The sequence below is a fragment of the Triturus cristatus genome, chromosome 3_1 (assembly GCF_964204655.1).
Source record: "Triturus cristatus chromosome 3_1, aTriCri1.1, whole genome shotgun sequence".
Classification (NCBI taxonomy): Eukaryota; Metazoa; Chordata; class Amphibia; order Caudata; family Salamandridae; genus Triturus; species Triturus cristatus.
The window spans coordinates 3,179,930-3,199,734 of NC_140583.1; the positions used below are offsets into that span (position 1 = coordinate 3,179,930).

General features: G+C 52.4%; 1 long non-coding RNA gene across 6 annotated transcripts in view; it reads right to left on the bottom strand.

The window, feature by feature from the left end:
• Nucleotides 1-4,059: 4,059 nt before the first annotated feature.
• The window catches only part of LOC146859567 (uncharacterized), a 92,456-nt gene continuing 76,710 nt past the window's right edge, over nt 4,060-19,805 (bottom strand). For 4 of the 6 annotated variants that reach the window (XR_014979306.1, XR_014979304.1, XR_014979308.1 and 1 more), the window contains one exon: nt 4,060-4,453. This is a non-coding gene — a long non-coding RNA (uncharacterized LOC146859567). Of the gene's footprint in view, nt 4,454-5,054; nt 5,290-19,805 lie in introns of all 6 variants that reach the window. The other 2 variants (XR_014979307.1, XR_014979309.1) reach the window with 1 other exon arrangement.

Sequence of the window (19,805 nt, forward strand, 5' to 3'; positions counted from 1 at the left end):
GGACACTCTTCAGGGCTCTGTAGTTTCTGACATCCTCCTCTCTAACAGTGAGGAGTCTATCTCTGCCTCTACCTTCAAAGGAGAGCCATAAGATTGCTGCCCACTGGTCCTCAGGAACCTGCTGTACTTTGCAGGCTCTCTCAAGAGCAGTCATCCACTTGTGGATATCATCCCCACTTTTGTAGGGGGGCACAACCTTGGACAGGTTCCTATTATCAAAGACCCTATCGTTGTCCCTCGGGACAATGCTGCCACCAGTGGGTATAGACCCACTCTCTCTAGGTTGCCTAGCCTTGTTCAGTTTCTCTTCCATCAGGGCTACTTCTAGCTCCTGTTTCCTGATTCTCAACTGAGCTTCCTGCATTCTGGCCTCATGCTCCCTCCTCTGAGGGCTAGTCATCCTTCTTCTGGACTGACCCTGAGAGCCTCTAGAGGCATGAGAGGCATTAGAGTCACCTGAGTGATTCCTCTGTCTCCCAAACACCTGGTTAAGTCCACTGGGGAAACTCGAAGGGGGAACCCATTGTCATTCCCAAATAGTCTTAAGTTAGCTGTGCCAAGTATAACACTTGGCACTGGGCTATTTCTCCCATCAGAATCACTACTATTATCAGACTCATCCCCCTTGTCATTCTCGTCCCTATGCTGATCCTCATCATCTGTAGTCTGATTCTCACCTAAGGGGCGACTGTTAGGAAGGGGTGCTTCAGTAGCATCTTCAGAAGGAGGGCCTCCTGTTCCAGTCCCTGAGGGGCCTAACTGGGAGGCTTTCTTGAGAGCTCTCTGATCTTCATCAGTTTGCAAGAGTTCTCTGAGTTCAGCAGAGGTAGGGTTCCTGGGCTGTTTAAGGCCCTTGGAATTAGCCAACTGCCTGAGCTCGTTCTGGTTTAGGGTAGCAAAGATGGATGGTGCCCTCTGGGAGTCACTCTCGACAGAGATGGGTACCTTGGACACCTCTGCCCCAGCCATTGCTCTTAAGTGTGGGTGGAAGTGTTGCAACTACCTACACTTGGGTTTTCCTACTAAACCTATCTAGTAGTTGTAGTCAGGGCGTGCTACTCCCTTTGCTCTACAACAACTAAGTTCAGTAGAACTTAAGTATATAACTAACTTGTTTTATATGTACCTAAAGGTACCTGTATGATCTTTCAATTGGTAACAAAGAGATTACAGAGGTAAAACAACAGCAAGCTCAAATCCCAACCGCTGCTCACCAATTTGAGAAGTTGGCCTCGTATATGCTGTTCACTAATTAAAGTGACCACCTTGTACCATGCCAAGCAACCCTTATGGTGTAGTTGTAAGTCAACCTTTTCGGACCAGCTGCCCTAGTGGTAGCGTAGGCTAAGCAGTCTTTTAGGCTAAACTCGTTTAGGCATGTTAAGCAAGCTGTTTTACCATATGTAACCCCCCTGTATACCAATGAAAGGACATCACACAGATATATATTCAAAATATATATGTATTTATTACTCAAAGTATCCCCTAGACTCTTTATGAGCACAGGAGCACAAATCGTTAAACAAGAAAGTATCACAATATGCGAAAGTTGCACTTTATATGGATAGGCCCTGGTGGCCGCTCAAACCATATACTAAAATAGTGGTATAAGTACCACGAACAGGAAAGGGAGAAGGCCTAGGGCCTCTAGAATCGCTGGGCCTACAAGGAGCTAACTTTAGTTAGTGACCAGGAGGTCCACGGGTCACGTGTGCAGTGAGGAAAGTTACACGCGGGTGCCCATAGGTTCTCAATGAGTGCGTAATTGTTCAAAAGTTACTGCTAGAAGGGTCTTCTGGTGGAACTACGAATTCAAGACTTCAAACCTAGACATTAGAGATGTTACTCTACACTTGTGCACCAGAGTGCCAGCTTTACCTCACCCACAGGAAGCGGGTGCATAGGGCTCGAAGTGCGTCGGGTTTCGTCTATCTGTTCAATGGAGCCTGATGACAAAGATGCTGCAGGCGGTCGGTCCAGAAGAGATGCGGTGGATCCAAGTATGGATCGGAAGTGTAGAAGACCTGTAAGCAGAGGGGACAGTGTTCACAGTCACTAGCCAGTGACCGGCGTGGCACCAGGTAGGTACCAGGCGATGTCGGGTGCAAACAGGTGAAGAGATGTAGCTTGTCTCTGCAGCCACGTGGTCCCTGAAGGTCGACGACGTCCAGGAGTCGGTTAACGAGCTGTCCCACGCAGGCTCTCGCTGTCGGCGACTCAGAAGAAGCAAACAAGCCTTGGCAAAAGCAGGAGTCTCAGGAAGTGAAGAAAGCTGTTAGCTCTAACCAGCAAGGTCAGAGGGGCTGCTCCTTTGGAGGGAAGCAGGGGCCAGTCTGGAGCAACTAGACCAGCGTCGTAGTTTTTCAAGATGGTCGCCAAGATGGCCACTAGTCAACGGACCAGTAACCGGTTAGGCGCGTCGAGTCGCGGAGTGCAGAGGGGCCCCACGCAGATCGTGGAGATGCTGGAAGGCTCACCTTTGGTGCAGATGCTGTTCGGATGTTGGGCTTCTCAGGACCCAAAGCACAACTCGGAGGGAGCCTCTGTTGTCGCGCTTTCAGCTAGTCGAGTGTCTTCCAAGGTGGCTGGCTCCACGGGTCTCGGTGCCTCCACGGGTTCCTTCTTTGCAGGAACTGTGGATCGGGCGGTGAGAGGTCTGGAGGTCCAGTCCTTGTCGGTCTCTGTGCTCGGGCTCCGGCAGGAGGCGGCGGCAAAGGAGACGTCGATTAGCTGGATGGTGCTTGCGTTAGCAAGATGGCCACTCCCTGACCATAGGGGAGATTTCCTTCAGTCTTCTGTGCAGCAGAACGTCGAAGTTCCCGTCTTCTTCTTAGTTGTAAGTTGATTCCAGGATGTCTAAAGTCTTGGGACACAGCTCCTACCTTTAAGCGGATTCTAGGGGCCGGACTACCTGCTAGGTCCCTCCCTAAGGGTGGGACCAGGAAGGGGGGTGGTTACACCCCCAATCCTTTGTCCAGCTCGCCCCAGGTCTGGGGCTGGTGTGCCCCAGGACCGGATTGAACTGGCGTATGCACCAAGGCTCCTTGTGAGCCTCAGGCATGTCTGTTTCCTTTCAAGCCCTACCTGACCAATACACAAAATCCTGTCTGGGGTGATGCTCGCACCTTCCCTGGCAGGAAACCCTTTGTCCACGTCTCCCAAGCTGGAAGGACTCCCAGCAGCAGGAGGGCAGACTTGTGTCTGTGGTGGCAGCGTCCATTTTGTGGAGCTGAGGCTTTGTCTGATTTTACCCGGGTTTCAGGCTCTGTACATGTCGTGTCCCTCTAGGAGGGTGGAATGCTAACCCCGTCGCCAGAATTGGCGAGGGGTTAGTATTCCAATTCGTATGACACCTTACTCGACATGTTTAGATAAAGCCAAACCAAAGATAGCATTTAACTGCGAGGTTCATAATGCACTTAAGAGTATATGGTATGGCGATATCTGGAAACGGTAGAAGGAAGTTGTTCCGACTACTGCAGACAGGCTCAGCTCATGCCAGAGCACCATCTCACATGAAACCAAGCACTCTGCCTTCAGGATTGTTAAGGCCTGCCATAGGAGTGACTTATAGGTTAACATGTGTCCCATTTAAGGTTAGGTATAGGCATACTACACCTAAGTAAGAGGTGGATACACCAACTTACCCCAGCTGAGTGATCAGCCAGTTGTGTCAAATTGCTAGGCCAGGCCAGGGGTGGCACAATGCATGCTTCAGCCCCTGGTAGGCCTCAGATACACCAATGCCCTGGGTACCAATGGTGCACTAGTACAGGGGCTCACAGGGTGATCCAGTTCCAATGGGTCATGCACCAAAAGTGCATAGTGTCAATTTAGCAGAGAGAACAGCAGGCTGGGGGTCTGATTAGCAGGCCCACAGCCTCAATACGTCAAAAACCAGTGAAGCAAAAAGCAAAAATTTGGGGTGACCATAGGATAGCAGACCCTACTCTCCTACACATACATCAATTTCCACCAAACAAACAACACTAATGTTGCATCATGGTAGATGTAGTCTGTGACATATACAGTGTAGTTAAAAAATGACTTGAGCTGATAAACATTGCAACACCACTGAAACAGTGACTCACATATTTTATTTCTTCTTTCATCTTTTGGCACATAGACACACCACTGGGAGGAGAGCACAGTGCTGATGACACTGCGGGTAGCCAGGAGCTAGACCAGACGGAGGAAGAGCAGGATGTGGGAGAAACAAGTGGGCCCAGTTTTTCAGAAGTCCCAGCAACTGAGGCACCAACAACTTTGCAGGCCACAGCCAGTGTCACATCAGCCTCACAGCAGACTCCATCATGCCAACGCTCTCTGGCTACCAGGGTGGGGATGTCACAACCAACCCAGCAGTCCCTAAGGAGGATGCAAAGTCTGTCCTGGAGCAGCCAGTTTTCTCATGTCTGGAGCACTGGATCGGGCGATGTTGCAAATACAGCGCCTGCAACATAAGACACAGAGACAAATGAATGTAAGGATGACACAGGGCTTCTGCATGATTACTGAGAAACTTACAGAAAATCAGACCCAGCTGGAAGCAAAACTGAATACCCTCACAAACACAGTTGCAGACCTAGCCGAAGAATGGGCAGAGGAAGGGGCACGGCTTAGGAGCATGGAGAGCAGCAGGGGCCTCAAATTGGCCATTAGTAGGCTTGCTCATGCAACAAGCCAACACAGCCCGCGCACCCTGGGGCTTCAGGTGGAGATGGGCCACTACACTGGGGATGGTGCTCGTGGCCTGGAGAAGATCACTGCAGCAGTGGAAACACTGCAGACAAATTTGATTGTTGGTGGAGATGCCATGGGTGGCACAGCTAGTAAGGTGTCAGCTACGGAGACACCTGTGATGCGCAGTAGCAGCAGCCGGCATGTTGTGGGGATGTAACCACAACACGGTTACTTTGTAGTTTATGCCTATATTTTCTGATGGGCAGGTTGTCCTTAGTGTGTTTGTGGATGCTTGCACAATAAAGCACCAATTGATAGTCACAATTTGTTTGTCTTATGTATAGGAGAGTGGGTAAATAATGTGTGCATACATTTAAAAATAGTTGTTGGCAATCTGGTCCCTGCGCCTTTTTCACTCTCCTGCAGCGCTATCATCCCTTTGATGTAGGGCAGATGGACCAGGGTCCTCATCCTCCGAATCAGTGTCAGACACCTCCATGGGCAATCCGCGCCTGTGTGCCGTGTTGTACCGCCTTTCATGATTTATACTGTTAGGAGACAGGTACTGCGTGAGGATCCATGGCCGCAGGGCATACGCACAGTCACCTGTTGTGAGATATATGATGGTGAGATGACATGCTTACAGACATACAAGTGTTAAAACATTTATCTGGGGACTGGTAATATTGTTACCTAGGAGGTATCCATCATCAAAGTCACCTCTTTCTAACCTTTGGTATATGCCACTGTCTCTGCAAATGTATGCATCACGGGTGCTTCCACGGAATTTGGCTACAATGTCTGTGATGATATTTTTAGCGTCACACACAACTTGGATGTTGAGGGAATGTGTGCTTTCCCTGTTACGGAAGATGTATTCAATGCGGGATGGGGGACATATGGGCACATGGGACCCATCTAAGGACCCTAAGACTTGTGGGAACCTTGCTAATCTGTAAAAATTGAGTTTTGTTTTATCTAGTTCCTCATCATCCCTGGGCATGCATATGTGTTGATGGATGTGGTACAGCATAGCGTCTAGGAAATTATGGAAAAACCCAAAAGCGCACTCTCAGACACACCACCAGCCACTGCGATTACATCCTGGTTTTTATAGGTTCGGCCTAGTTATCACCTGTTTCTGGTTAGTGGTAAATCACATGCGCAAATGGGCCTATTTGCGCATAATCACAATTTACGCCGTACATGCAATTTTGTGAGTCACAATTTGCGATTCACTATTTTGGGACGCAAAAAGCGGTTGCTTTTTCGCAGCGCTATTTTGTCATTTGCGAGTGCCTTTTGTACATTGTGTATGGCCATTTTTGCATGCGCAGATCATTTTGCGAACGATTTTGCACATGCAAAATGGTCGTACATCTGGCCCTAAGACTTTTTGTTGTTCACTGTTAGCCGTAGTCTGTTGAATAGCTAGAGACAAGCATCCGTGGTTCTGGCCGCTTGATCTGCTGTAGGTGCCTTCAGAAGCCAATCGTCCAAGTAGGGGAATACTTGGTGACCTTAAGAACATAAGGCCGGGGCCACTGGTGTGAGGCATTTGTAAATATTCTGGGTGCTAACTTGAGGCCGAAAGGGAGAACTATAAAATTGGTAATGGGTACCAGCTACCGTAAACCTGAGGAATTTTCGGTGTTTCCAATGGACGGGGATGTGTAAATATGCGTCTTCTAGATCGAGTGAGGTATAAAGTCTCCTTTGTTGAGGCAAAGCAGGTTCTCCGCTAAAGTAACCATCCTGAAAGTTTGTTTTCTCAGGTACTTGTTGAGATTCCAGAGATCCAGTATTGGTCTCCACTCCCCTGATTTTTTCATTATTAGGAACAAACGGGAGTAGAAACCCTGACCCCTTTGTAGAGATGGAACTTCCTCAATTGCTCCTTTAGAGAAAATGATCTTTACTTCCTTGTGCAATAAGTGAAGACGAGGGGGAGGGGTTCCCTTGCATGGAGTAGTTGGAGGTTTGCATGAGAACTCCAGAGCATGACCAAAGGCAATTAGATCCAATACCCATTGGTCTGATGTTATGCTCTCCCATTGCTGGTAGAAAGTGCAAATCTGCACACCCTCAAGAGGGAAAAATGGTGAAAGCTAGTACCCGGCATTGATAATTGCTTCCTTCTGTTGTCCTGCCCCTGGGACGGTGTTCTCTTGCAGCCCTTTTGATGAGTGAAACCAGCTGCAGCAGATTGCCGGATGGAGGAAGGCTAATAGGTCTGTCTGTATTGAGCCTGATAAGGTTGGTATTGCTGTTGCCTCTGAAAACCACCTCTTTATGCAGAAAACCCTCATCCTTTCCCCCCTCTGAAGGGCATCTTTCTATATAGGATGGTGGTGATTGACTTTGCTGTGTCAGTGTCCGTTTTTATGGAGATTAGCGCCTCAACAATGTGTTTGCCAAATAAAGAATCTCCATCCTAAACGCCATGCCTAAGATTTTTGTTTGGACTTTCAGTCTCAAGGTGGTGGCCTTCAACAATCCCTGGCATCTCAACACTGCTGCACTTACCAGTTGTCGGAAACCTGTGTTAGCTATATCGATAACACAGTCAATGGTCTCCGAGGCTGCTCTTTCATCCTCCATAAGGATCTTTCTCGCCTCTTGCTTTCTATCAGGGATGAGGTCCAATAAAGCTCCCATATCCACCACATGTGTCGGTCATAACGGCCAATGATAGCCACAGTGTTCACTGCCCGTATGGTAACTGCAGCCATGGATGAAAAGATATTACCCATAACACCCAGTTTGCATCCCTCCTTGTCCAGAGGAATCGAGATTGGGGTAGCCAGATTATTCAATCTACTCTGCGCCGCCTACGAAATGACACACCCCGGCTTTGGGTGAACCGTCAGGCAAGAAGGGGAATCTTCAGGGGCCCTGTACTTCTTGGCTATTCGAGGAAGCACTGGTGTTATTGAGGCCGGCGTTTTCACTATCTTTACTCCCTCCTGACAGACATAATCTATTATAGGGATCATACGAACAGATTTCATGGCTTTCCGCTTAAAATCATGGAGAATGCAATCTTGTTGTGGAACCCCCCCGATGTCTTCTGGAGGTGAGTCTGCTGGGTGGTGTGCCAGAGGAGGAGGTGTAGGAATGATATAGTCATCCCAGGGATCTGGCGGTGGGTGTGGATCCGGGATCTCTCCTTCTTCTCTTTCATCCTCAGAAGAAAAGGGGTTTTCTTCATCAGGGGCCTATGTTGGAGGGCGCGGTATGGTAGGTTTGTTGGTCGGTGTTGGAGCCGGCCTCGTGGCGTGGTCCTGTTCCCCCTCGCTCAGCCGCACGAGGTCCCATGCACCTCGGGGCTCCTCCATCTTGGATTACACGTCACCCCACGTGACCACCTCCGTGACCCTGTTCTACCCGGCCTCGGTCCCAGCGAAGCCCGACATCGAGGCGCCAACCCCTGGCACGGGGGATACCACGTGAGCCCTTCCCACTCCCGGCGGAGGGCAGTATCGATGGGACCCCCAACCGTCCTTCCACACCTAGGTGCGATCGCCCCACAGCTCTCTGGGGCCTGGCGCCTCTCCTGCTGGGCGTCTGGCCGCGCCCTACCCGGCCTCTCCGCCCTCCTGGGCGCAAGGGTCCGGACATCAAAGGGCTCAAGACCTATATCTGGGGCGACCCGACAACAAGATGTCAGTTGTATCCTGGAGTCAAGAGCCCTGCTGATCGGATCGCGGCTGACCCTACGGAGAAAGACTCTTCCTGAAACTACCTGCTGAGCCCTGCTGACGACGTCGCGGCTCCATCGTGCTTACAAGACCTTCACGAACCTTTGGGGCCCTGCTGACGCCGTCGCGGCCCGACCTTGTTGCAACAGACCATCAGAGCCCAGCTGACCTCGTCGCGGCTCGACCCAAGCGGAACTACCACCCGAGCCCTGCTGACGCCGTCGCGGCTCTCCACGTCCGAGCCGCTCGGAGACCAGCATCCAAGGTCTGGCGCAGAGCCCTCCCGTACCTGGTTGGTACTAAGACTGTCCCGCTACCCTATTCCTTCCAAGACATTGAGACTCTTACTGGATCTCTCGATCCCACTGTACATATTGAACGCGCTCCTTTTTATATAAAGAACCAAGACAAGCAACTGATACGGAGTCCTGTGTGGTGGTGTTACTGGGCCTAGTACAATTATAGGAGAAGGACCTCTCCTAGGAGGCTTCTCAGCGGCGCTCGGCTATAACGTTGCGGTAGGAAGGTGCCCGGAGTAGTCCCTCCGACTCCCCGGTGGTCCTCCCTCCAACATTTGGTGGCCAGCGACGGGATCCGAGCCAGACGCAATCGTACAAGCAAGTAACGCACCCACTACCTAACCAGACGGAAAAAGGGAACCATGGACGGCCAAGAAGCAACCGTGGCCGCAACCTTCCAGCTGGAAAAGCTGGAAGAATACACCCACAAAGAACTAAAACAATTCTGCAAAGACAAAGGGATCCCAACCACAGGATTGGGCACCAAGGAAGAAATGCAGAAAGCCCTGAAAGCCTGGGCCGAAGCCGAGGCCACTCCACCCCGCACCGAAGGGACCTCGGCCCGGGACGAAAACCTGCCGACCACAACCCCGACAGATGGGGGGCGAGGCATCCCCGAAGCCAGCCTATCCCACGAAGAAATACGAAAACGGGAGAGGGTCCGGGCACACAAAATGGACCTCGCACGACTCCGGCTGGACGGCGAGCTCCAGCTGGCGGAGAAGAAAATAGCCCTGGAGCAACTACGGCTACAAGAGGACATCGAGGAAAAGAAACGGCATCGGGAACTCAAAGAGAGACGGCTAACCCTCGAGCACGAGAGGAGCCTCAAAGAACTCGAACTGAAATCCAAAACGGGGGAGACCAGCACCCCCGGGGCCCGGGACGCTCTGCCACTGACCGAGCCAAAGGTTCATATCCCCAAGGATGTCGTCAAAGAGTACTACAAGAACGACGACATCCAGCAGTGGTTCCGAGCCTACGAGGTAGCCATGACCTCCCATCGGGTACCCCGGAAGGATTGGGGTGCCGGCCTATGGGGGAGGTTCCTCAGCGAGGGCCGTGATACCCTGCTGCAACTCCCCGACGCAGTGATGACCTCCTACGATCACATGAAGGAAGCCCTACTCACCCGCTACGGACTATCAGCCGAGATGTACCGGCAGCGCTTCCGGGACTGCAAGAAGCTCCCAGGTACCACATGGGTCGAGTACGTGGACTTCTTCAGCCGGGCCTTTGAAGGGTGGATAAAAGGGAGCAAGGTCACCTCGTTCAATGAACTGTTCGACCTCATTGTCTGGGAGCACCTCGCCAACAACTGCTTTGTAGAACTAAGGCAACACCTCCTGGACAGTAAGTTGACCGAGCCCCGGAAGCTCGCCGCCGAAGCAGACCGATGGGTCAACACAAGGGTCCCCCGGAACCCCGTGGGGGACTACCAAAGGAGTACCACGGGACCTCCTCGCCAGCAGGGCGGAGGAGGGGGGTCCCACCGCAGCCGAGAATTCCCGGCCGGACCGCCCAGAAGCCCGCCACGAGGCCAAGCCGCCAACCACACGTCCCCGACCCTGGGCCGAAGGGGGACCCCCATCGCCCGACCGGGACCCCGACCACCAGTGACCTGCTTCGGCTGCCAGCAGACCGGCCACTATGCGAGCGACCCGGCCTGCCCCGTGAACCGACGAAACGGGACCGCTGGGCCCCCTCCCCGACAAATAGCCGCCGCTGCCCTGGGGGAAGGAGAAGAAGAGGAGGAAAACCGTGAGGACGGGTCCCCCGAGTGGGAACCAGCTGCCATGGCGCTCGTCTGCCTGGGCTCCCGAGAAATGGTGCCCCGAGCGGCCATCCCAAGCAACACCCAGAAGTACCAGCAGTGGGTCACCATCAACGGACGACGGGCCGAAGCCCTCCGGTACACTGGGGCTAGCGTGACCGCTGTCCGCTGCCACCTAGTGACCCCCGAAAAAATCCTGCCACATGTCCTATGCCCTGTCCGGACCGCGGACAACACCGAAAGCATGTGCCGGATGGCCAGGATCCCCTTCGAGTGGGGAGGAGTGTCCGGCACCCTAAAAGTGACTGTCCGCGACGACGCCCCCGTGGACTGCCTCCTGGGGAATGACCTAGAGAGCTCCCCCTGGGCCCAGGTGGAGCGCCGAGAGCATCTGGGGTTGCTAGGGCTGCCTCAGTGGGCCTGCGCCACCACCCGGTCCATGACCGCCCAACCCGCCGCTGCCGCGGCCACTGACCAGCCTACGGGCCCAGAACTATCACCCTCCTGTGGCACGGAGGGACCCGATGATGAGGCCGGGCCGTCCAAACTGTCTCCCGACGAGGCCGCCTCCCTCAGCGAGATCCCCCAGCTGGCTCAGTGGCGCCACGATGGGGGCCCCACCCGCGAACAATTCCAGCAAGAACAGAAGGCCTGCCCGTCCCTCGAGGGGGCCCGACAGCAAGCGGCCGCCCAGGCCTCGGGGGACCCCACGGGAACCCACTGGGTCTATTGGGACAATGACTTACTATACAGCGAGCAAAAGTCGCCGAGCTGGGAGCCGGCCGGGTGTTGGTGGTTCCCCTCCGGTTCCGGGAGTTCCTCCTGAACCTGGCGCATGACGTGCCCCTCGCCGGACACCTCGGGCGGGACAAGACTTACAGCCGCCTAGTGACCCATTTCTATTGGCCCCGAATGCGGAGAGACGTGGACCACCACTGCCGGTCCTGCCAGACCTGCCAGGCTAGCGGAAAAACTGGGGGTCGAGTTAAAGCCCCCCTCCAACCATTTCCAGCCGTCCACACCCCGTTCGAACGAGTGGGGATCGACATCGTGGGGCCCCTCGAACCGCCCTAGGACACCGCTTCATCCTGGTACTGGTCGACCACGCCACCCGATACCCTGAGGCCATCCCACTCCGCACTGTGACAGCTCCAGTGGTGGGCCGGGCCCTGATGGGCATCTTCTCCAGGGTGAGGTTCCCCCGAGAAGTGGTGAGCGACAGGGGTACGAACTTTATTTCAAAGTACATGAAATCCCTCTGGCAACAATGTGGGGTCACCTACAGATTCACTACCCCTTACCACCCCCAGGGGAACGGACTGGTCGAGCGGTTCAACAGGACCCTAAAAGGGATGATCCAGGGTCTGGAAGAGCCCCTGCGGAGGAGGTGGGATGTCCTGCTGCCCTGCCTCCTGTTCGCCTATCGAGAGGTACCACAGAAATCCCTGGGCTTCAGCCCCTTCGAACTATTGTATGGGCACCCCGTCCGAGGGCCCCTCAGCCTGGTCAAGGAGGGCTGGGAGGCGAACGTCCCAGATGCCCCCCCGCCCGACGTCTACCGGTACCTCCTGACCCTGCGGAACCAGACTCGGAAGTTCCGGGCCCTGGCAGAAGCCAACCTCGAAGCCAGCCAAGAAGACATGAAGCGCTGGTATGATGCAAACGCCTCGACCATCGAGTTCGAGCCAGGCCACCAAGTCTGGGTCATGTCACCCGTGGACCCCTGCGCCCTGCAGGACAAGTGGACCGGGCCTTTCAAGGTGGTGGAGAGGAAGAGCCCCGTCACCTACCTAGTCGACATGGAGTCCCCGAGGAACCCCCTCCGGGTCCTGCACGCCAACCGGCTCAAGCCCCACTTTGCCCGAACTGAACTAAGCCTGCTGCTGGCTACTGATGATGGGGGCGAAAGCGACTCCGAGCCCCTGCCCGACCTCCTGGGGTCCTCGGGCCAAGACGGTTCCTTGGAGGGAGTCCACCTCTCCGACACGCTGACCCCAGAACAGCGCCATGACTGCCGGAGGCTGCTGCAACCCTTCGCTGCCCTCTTCTCTCTCACGCCCGGGGTGACCCCCTGGTGCGTACACGACGTGGATACCGGTGACAGCCCCCCTGTGCGACATTGCTCCTACAGAGTACCTGACCGAGTCCGGGCCTGCATACAGACCGAGCTCGCCAAGATGCTCGCCCTCGGAGTCATTGAGCCCTTAGACAGCCCGTGGGCCAGCCCGGTGGTCTTGGTGCCGAAGGCCGCCGCCCCCGGTACTTCTCCGGAACTCCGATTTTGTGTAGACTACCGGGGCCTGAACGCAGTCACCAAGACCGATGCCCACCCCCTGCCCCGGGCAGACGAGCTGATCGATCGCTTAGGGGCCGCCCGCTACCTAAGCACCTTTGATCTCACCGCTGGGTACTGGCAGATCAAGCTCACTCCAGGCGCCCAGGAACGATCCGCCTTTTCCACCCCCGATGGGCACTACCACTTTCGGGTGATGCCCTTCGGTATGAAGAACGCCCCAGCGACCTTTCAGAGGCTGGTAAACAAGGTCCTGGCCGGGCTAGAAACCTTCAGCGCGGCCTACCTCGACGACATTGCAGTCTTCAGCGACCATTGGGCCGCGCACTTGGGACACCCCGGCGAAGTCCTGGCCGCTCTCCAAAGGGCCGGGCTCACAATTAAGGCCAGCAAGTGCCAGATCGGTCAAGGATCTGTGACCTATCTGGGCCACCAGGTGGGGAGTGGCCGGGTAGCGCCCCTCCAGTTGAAGGTCGATGCCATCCAGGCGTGGGAGCCCCCCGCAACCCAGACCGCTGTCCGGGCCTTCTTAGGCCTCACAGGCTACTACCGGCGATTCATTAAGGATTATGGCAGCATTGTGGGCCCCCTTACGGAGCTCACTTCCAAGAAACAGCCCAAGGTGGTGCACTGGACGCCCCGCTGCCAGACCGCTTTTGAAGCCCTCAAGGCGGCCATGTGTGCTGCCCCGGTGCTACAGGCCCCTGACTACAGCAAGGAATTTGTGGTGCAGACCGACGCATCCGAGTACGGGGTTGGGGCGGTCCTCTCCCAGATGGACGCCGAGGGCCTCGACCGACCTGTGGCCTTTATCAGCCGCCGACTGCTGCCACGAGAACAGAGGTGGAGCACCATCGAGCGGGAGGCCTTCGCTGTGGTATAGGCTCTCAAGAAGCTCCGGCCCTACCTTTTCGGCACCCACTTCAGGGTCCAGACTGACCACCGGCCCTTGCGGTGGCTCATGCAAATGCAGGGCGAGAACCCCAAGTTGTTGCGATGGTCCATCTCGCTGCAAGGGATGGATTTCACCGTGGAACACCGGCCCGGCAACGACCACGCAAATGCTGACGGCCTGTCCCGATTCTTCCGCCTCGGCGAGGAGAACCCCCAAGGAGATGGGTGACTCTCCCTGCCTTCAGCTGGGGGGGACGCGTGTTGGAGCCGGCCTCGTGGCGTGGTCCTGTTCCCCCTCGCTCAGCCGCACGAGGTCCCATGCACCTCGGGGCTCCTCCATCTTGGATTACACGTCACCCCACGTGACCACCTCCGTGACCCTGCTCTACCCGGCCTCGGTCCCAGCGAGGCCCGACATCGAGGCGCCAAACCCTGGCACGGGGGATACCACGTGAGCCCTTCCCACTGCCGGCGGAGGGCAGTATCGATGGGACCCCCAACCGTCCTTCCACACCTAGGTGCGATCGCCCCACAGCTCTCTGGGGCCTGGCGCCTCTCCTGCTGGGCGTCTGGCCGCGCCCTACCCGGCCTCTCCGCCCTCCTGGGCGCAAGGGTCCGGACATCAAAGGGCTCAAGACCTATATCTGGGGCGACCCGACAACAAGATGTCAGTTGTATCCTGGAGTCAAGAGCCCTGCTGATCGGATCGCGGCTGACCCTACGGAGAAAGACTCTTCCTGAAACTACCTGCTGAGCCCTTCTGACGACGTCGCGGCTCCATCGTGCTTACAAGACCTTCACGAACCTTTGGGGCCCTGCTGACGCCGTCGCGGCCCGACCTTGTTGCAACAGACCATCGACCCAAGCGGAACTACCACCCGAGCCCTGCTGATGCCGTCGCGGCTCTCCACGTCCGAGCCGCTCTGAGACCAGCATCCAAGGTCTGGCGCAGAGCCCTTCCGTACCTGGTTGGTACTAAGACTGTCCCGCTACCCTATTCCTTCCAAGACATTGAGACTCTTACTGGATCTCTCGATCCCACTGTACATATTGAACGCGCTCCTTTTTATATAAAGAACCAAGACAAGCAACTGATACGGAGTCCTGTGTGGTGGTGTTACTGGGCCTAGTACGATTATAGGAGAAGGAACTCTCCTAGGAGGCTTCTCAGCGGCGCTCGGCTATAACGTTGCGGTAGGAAGGTGCCCGGAGTAGTCCCTCCGACTCCCCGGTGGTCCTCCCTCCAACAGTCGGAGTAAGGCTGGCATTGCTGGGGGCTGCGGCGGATGTGGCAGTGGCTCAATATGGACATCTTGGGGTGGAAATCTCTGCCTATAGTCCGCTAACATGGCTTGAAGGTTATGGATTAAAAACATTGGTAAATGCGCCATGTCTCTAGGAAGAGGCTCGTGGGATTGCCATAAGGTTGATAATGGCGTGAAGGAACCAGATATGGCTGATAATATTGTTGTTCATCCTCATATTCATCCTCTTTGTCCTCCCATTTCACATGCAGCTCGGACGGGCTATGCGCCATCCCATATGCCCCATTGCCATCCTCATCTTCATCCTCATCATTGTTGGAAGTCCAATTGGTGTGAGGGAGGCAACCAGGAGATTTTTTCGAAGGATGAGACATCCCGGTGAAGAAAGGTCTTATTCACCGTCGTCGAAGGTGGTGTTGGTACCATCAACCCTGAAGAGGGAATATTCGTAGTTGACGGAGCTGTCGTTGCTGGTGTTACTGTCGACGATGTCATCGTCAATGTTGTCGTTGGTTAGCTTGTTGACGACAAGGTTGCCGATGGGATGCTCGTCGACGGGGCGCTAGTCCATGGCATCTTCTTCTTCAACGAAGATGGATGTTGACGATGAGATTCTCGTCGACGGTATGGCCCCCAAAATGGTCGTTCCTACCGTCAATGGAGCTGACGACGTGACTTTAGTACTTGTGGTCATCGAGGATCCAGTAGCTGACGTCATCGACAATGTTTTTTTGTCCTTTTTCCTTGTAGAATCTGTGGATGAGGCTCTGGAACGTTCTTTCTACTTTCTCACAGAAGAGGTGGGAACAGATGTTGCAGACTCTGAGGAGGCTTTATGGTGCTTCTCCTTTTTATAGCCTTTACTCTCCTGGAAGGGTTTGAGGTTTTTCCTGCCGCAGCCCAGGGTATGATCTTGAGACCTGGATCTTTTGTGTGGTCTGGATGAATTATCACTTTTGTTGCTTTGTGGATTGGAGCCACAAAAGCAGCTTCCCCTCTCTATCCCTCAGAGTTTCAGAAGAAAAGGTTTGACAGATCTTACATTGTCTTACCTCATAAGAAGGCAGGAGGTAACAAATACAGGCGTCGATTCACAGAACTAATCTGAGACAAAATCCTCAACTTACTACTTTTGGTATTCACAGAAGGCACTTACGATTTTTGGTATTCACAGAAATCACTAACGACTCCTTACTTTACGTCCGCACTCGGCCGGAATTTCCAAACTCGGGACGGAATTTCCGCACCTGCATGGAAATTCTGCACTTGTGCCAGAATTTCCACTCCCGGGCCGGAATCTTCGCTTCTGGGCCAGAATAGCCGCACTCTGGCCGGTTGATCCTTTTCCTCAATGCTAAACATCTGTCCAAATGCCTACCATCCCCCACCATGCATTAGCTGACACACTGCAGCCCAACAGCCAATCCCAGCCCTGCAGCATGTATGAATGCAGAGCAGACACAAACAAACTCTTTCAACATGTCGCTGAATGTGTTTGTTGCTCTGCCACTTGCCATGCGGCAAAAAGACTTGAGGAAGAGGAGGGGGAGGAAGAGGAGGAGAAGGAGGAGGAGAGTAGAAAGGATCTTCAGACAAAGGATCAACCTATTTGGGATATCCAGCCAAGATGTCAGGGCCAGATCCTGTTTCCCTCCAGAAGTCATCTTGGAGATGCTATCTGAGTGGGAGCAGGAACTTAACTCTGTGACCTTATCTCCCATGCCATTCCAGTCTATCTCAATATTCTTTCTGCTCTTCATTTTGTTGCGATGGGGTCATTCCAAACGGTTTCAAGTGACCTTGTGGGCATCTCTCAGGCAGGCCAGTCGCGGTGCTTGTATCAGGTACTGAGCTGCATCAATGCAGGAGCCCACACCACATACGAATGCCCCATACACTGGACATGAGACAAAGGGCAGCTATAGATTTCTATCTCATTGCTTGCTTCCCACGTGTGTTGGGTGCAATTGATTGTACCCAGTCAGTCAGTCAGTCAGTCAACAATAGCTTTATTCGGTTAATAATTAAAACCATCAAAGCATACAGAAAATTTCATTTGCAAATAGTTACATATAAAGATAATTAGCAAAGAAAATTCAAACAATGCAAAATACACAAATATACATAAAAATATGTTTAAACAGATAATTGGCGATAGCGTTACAAGATATAAAACAGGCCAAAATTTAAAAGACTATTTCATGATTTCAAAAGAAAGAAGATAAAAAAGGCCTGGTCTCGGACTCTCAAACGTTATAAAAAGAATAGAGCTAAAATATATTAAACTACATTCGATTTCTACTTCTAATAGCCCCTGAAAGATAACTGGCAACTCCAAAACAGACAAGAGGAGAGCCCAGCATTTGCAGAAATACCAAGGCGGGCCTTACTTGGTCAAAGTGACAGTTCTTAAAAATTGGGCAAATAAATTTCTTACGTAACAGAGTGTAAAATTTGCAGCAAAAAATCATATGCAGCGTATTTTGTTCGGAGGCGTTATCACATGGACAGGGGCCCAAAGTGCCCTCTTTAAAAAAGCCCTTCGGGTGTGCTAGGAGCCAGGGTAACATGTCATGTTTAAACCTAATCAGTAAAAACAAATGAAAAGGGTTATTTATATAAGTCAAGTATGGCTGAATCTCATTGCCCATACTTAACATGACAAATCTCCTAACAGACGGTTTACACACTTCCTCGCCTTCTCTCTGCAACTTTGCCCTGCACATGAACTGAGACTTTAAGTCTTTTATTTTCAATTTGGACAGCTCACATGGTCTCTCAAATAATTCTAGGCAGCCAAGAGTCTCCATCTTAGATTTAATATATCGTAGCCAGGGAATGCACATGGCTTTGTCAAGGACCAGACAATCTTGTATAATGAGCTGGTTTAGGGTTGGTGGGTGCTGCGCCCAAACCCTTAGCCAACCCATTAAAGGGGCAACGGCAATCTGGTCCACTAGATACTCAGCCCCCAAATCTTCATGGATATTAAAAATTGAAGTAGAAACAGGCAATGACAAAAGTTTCCGGAAAAAGGCATTCTCAATTAGTTGAATCTCCATTGCGGATGCATAGCCCCAGACCTCACTACCGTACAGGGCCATAGGCACGCACGTAGCGTTGTATATTTTCAAAATCGCGGGCAAGGGCTTGCATCCCAGCCGTTTTGCAAAACCCAACAATGCTCCAGTTGCCCTGGCGAGGATATTCTGTTTCTGCGCGCGTTGCGCGACCCATGATCCTCGGTCATCAAAAGTGACCCCCAAATATGGAAAGGTCTGGACTTTTGTTAGCACCTGCTTATTGCAGAAGAATTTAACCTTTTTTGCAGCTCCATCTCCTATTGTCATAGAATGGGATTTCTTAAAATTCATTACTAAGTCCAAAGAGACCATAAAATCGTTAAAACCATTTAAAAGGGCTTGAAGGCCTCTTGCAGTTCTAGCCAATAAGACCGTGTCATCCGCATACAGCAACGCGGGAATCAACTTAGTACCTACTCTTGGGATGTCTTTACAAGATGAAGACAAAACATCCCCCAGGTTATTAATATAGAGTGAGAAAAGCAGGGGGGCAAGAATGCACCCCTGTCTCACCCCACGCTTCACCTGCCAGGCATCAGTTAGATTCCCGTCCTTATTATAACGGACCGCCGCAGTAGTATCTTCATGTATAAGTGCCAAAAAGGAAATCAGCACAGGGTCAAGACCCATAGTTGCCAGGGAAGCCCATAGTTTTTGGCGATTAACCAAATCAAAAGCAGTCGATAGGTCCATGAATGCTAAATGTAAGACCCCCTGCTTCGCAATCGTATACTTCCCAATGATGAGATGCAAATTAAGGCATTGGCCTACCGTGCTCATTCCCTTTCTGAAACCATACTGTAGGTCCGAAATAATGGAGTTATCCTCCAGCCATGATGTTAACCGTGCTAGGACAACTTTACCCATTATTTTTATTGCGGAATCAAGAAGAGAAATAGGCCGATAACATGCCGGATCCTCTCTTGCACCTTTTTTAAATATTGGTACTATCACGGCCTTACCCCAAGAACGGGGGACACCCTCCTTTGCTGCCGCATTAAAAACTAAGGTTAGAAGTTTCGCCCAGTAATTGGAATCTGCCTTGTACAAATCCGCCGGGACACCATCGGGGCCGGGTGCTTTGCCCTTTGCCATTGATTCAATGGCGTCCTGAACTTCAGTCTCAGTAAAATTAATTTTCGATGACAGATTTGTATCCCCAAAATTTACAGGATTCTGGTCAGGAATCTCAGAATAAAGCCCACTAAAATGAGACACCCATTTATCTGGGGCAATAAGACAATCATTAATAATATTTTCCATTTCATTAAAAAGTGGGCTGTTAATTACTTTCCAAAATTGGGAACTACTTTTTAAGACACTAGCGTCTGACAATTCTTCCCACGCCAATTTTTTCAGGCAAGATTTCCTTGCCTTTAGTGCTTTTTTGAAGGATCTCCTTGCCTCCACAATCCTACTGGTATCTTTAGCGCCGTCTTTTAAGGCCAGTAAGAGAGTAGAGTGCGCGCTACTACATGCCTGATCAAACCAGTTTTTATGCTTCTTAGGTCTTGGTTTCCCAACGAGAGTTAAATTGTCCATAATCTGGCTGGTTATTCGCTCAAAAGCACCAAGAATATCCCCTGGTTTAGATTCTATCGCTAGGCAAATATTAAAATCCTCCAGATTACTGTGATACAATTTCTCAAAAAAATCACTAGGAGTAATAACCTCCCATCTCAAACGAGTTCCCTGTTTAGTGGGGACTATGTTTGAGTTAGAAATTGTAGACATATGAGTAGGCCTAAAGACATCATTAATATTTAATTCCAAAGATAGTGGGTTGTGGGCACTAAGGACATTAGCCGTGACA